Below are 1,637 nucleotides of genomic sequence, written 5' to 3'. Positions count from 1 at the left end.
TCCATGTGCTTATTGGTCCAGTTCTAAGGACTGAAATTTTTTAAATCTTAAAATCAATGTATGTATATACGTATCTGCCATACATTTAATTTTCATCGGTAAATGCTTCAAGCCCTTTTGACTTTCAACAAGCCTGGTGATGTCACCTGCAACGAGCCTTCCTCCAGTCCTGATGCACATTCTTCCTGAAATAGTCCAGTTTCTCACCTTCTTTGCCAGTAAGTGGACAGACCGGCACATATGGCGGTACCTGTAGAGACAGCAAATAAAATGAGGGCTTCTTGGGGTACAGTCGACAAGTGAGTTGTTGAGAAAAAGTGATTCCCAGTGAATGTGTTGTTGGTCTTGCAGCGCTCTCCTGCGGTGTCTAGTATAATTTCTCGCACCAAGGCAAGGCTGCCTTTGCATCCACTGCTCCTTCTCCTGCTTCCAACTGTCGCATCCGATCACCATGAATTCCACCCTGGTGCATCGGGCTTGCGTGCTCGATTGACATCGGACTGCAGAATTCAGCAAAGATCGTTCACGTCTTCCTCTTTGGTACTATGCTTGTGTGTAAGCGTGGGTCACAGACATGGTCACGGGTCTTCCTTCCAGGCTGTGCCCGGCACTGACAGCACAGTCCTGTGCGCGAGGGCTGCCACCTTCTTTATGCTGACCGCACCTCTATTCCTCGTCACGTTGTCAGTCCTCCTGGCCAAGACCGGGCCTAGGACGTCAATTTAGACCATACCCGTGAAAAAAACGGCAACCCCAGCCTCGTGAATAAACGTCAACCCGAGCATCCAAGTCGTTTTATTGCTGGCTGCCAGCGAAAACCAAAGTCCCTAGCCTGGGGGAATTAACCGAAAAGGAGCTAGCATTCCAAAAAAGGCCCTCATGGGGGTAGCTAGAGCCGCTGGCATCTGCCTCGGGAGTCTTCAGGGCTTGTCCACAAGGAAATCAGACTTCCCCGACGTGACAGTTCACCGGCTTCAAGCCCTTCTCCCCAGGCACCTCCTCCTCCCAAGTCACCGAAAGAGCCTGCCATCCCACCATCAGGAGCCAGGCCCACCCTGTTATCAGCACCTGCTGAAGTCTGCCCCGTCCCCACACGCAGGCCTCCCTGGCATTTGGTGTATCCTTCCCCGGGGAAGGTGGCGTGGAGATCTGATCCAGATCCGTCTCAAGCAACCAAAATCGAGGCTCCTAATTCTCCTTAAGAAGTCATGCATGCCCTTCACCCACGTGTGCCTTGAACTCGGCCTTGACCTGGCAGAGGACACCAGATACTCTCTGTAAACAAACTCCAGAGTCGGGCAACATGAGCCGCCAGGAAGACCAAAGCCGGTGGGAGGCGGGGCCAAGATCCTGGACAGCCCTCCGGGGGCCCCCAAGGGCTGCTCAGGCCCCTACCCACCCCAGGCCTCAGCCTCCCAAGTTTTGAGGGAACGGGGACAGCCTTTGGTAGAAAAGAAGGAAGCTCAGTTCTTAGGGTCCAGGCGCTGCTGCTCCCCCTGAGGAGAGGGAAAGAGCGGTCTAGAGGAGAGGGACTGGAGTGTCCAGCCGACTTTGGCGCTGGACGCTCTTGCCCACCCAGCTCTCAGTCCCGCTCCTGCCTCTCCTCTCAGACGAATGGTGGGCCCTGTGGACTCCTT

This window comes from Echinops telfairi, unplaced genomic scaffold (genome assembly GCF_000313985.2).
Source record: "Echinops telfairi isolate 266 unplaced genomic scaffold, ASM31398v2 ScPeMD7_7467;HRSCAF=8505_1, whole genome shotgun sequence".
In the NCBI taxonomy this organism is placed as follows: Eukaryota; Metazoa; Chordata; class Mammalia; order Afrosoricida; family Tenrecidae; genus Echinops; species Echinops telfairi.
Note: the sequence above shows the minus strand (reverse complement) of the source record.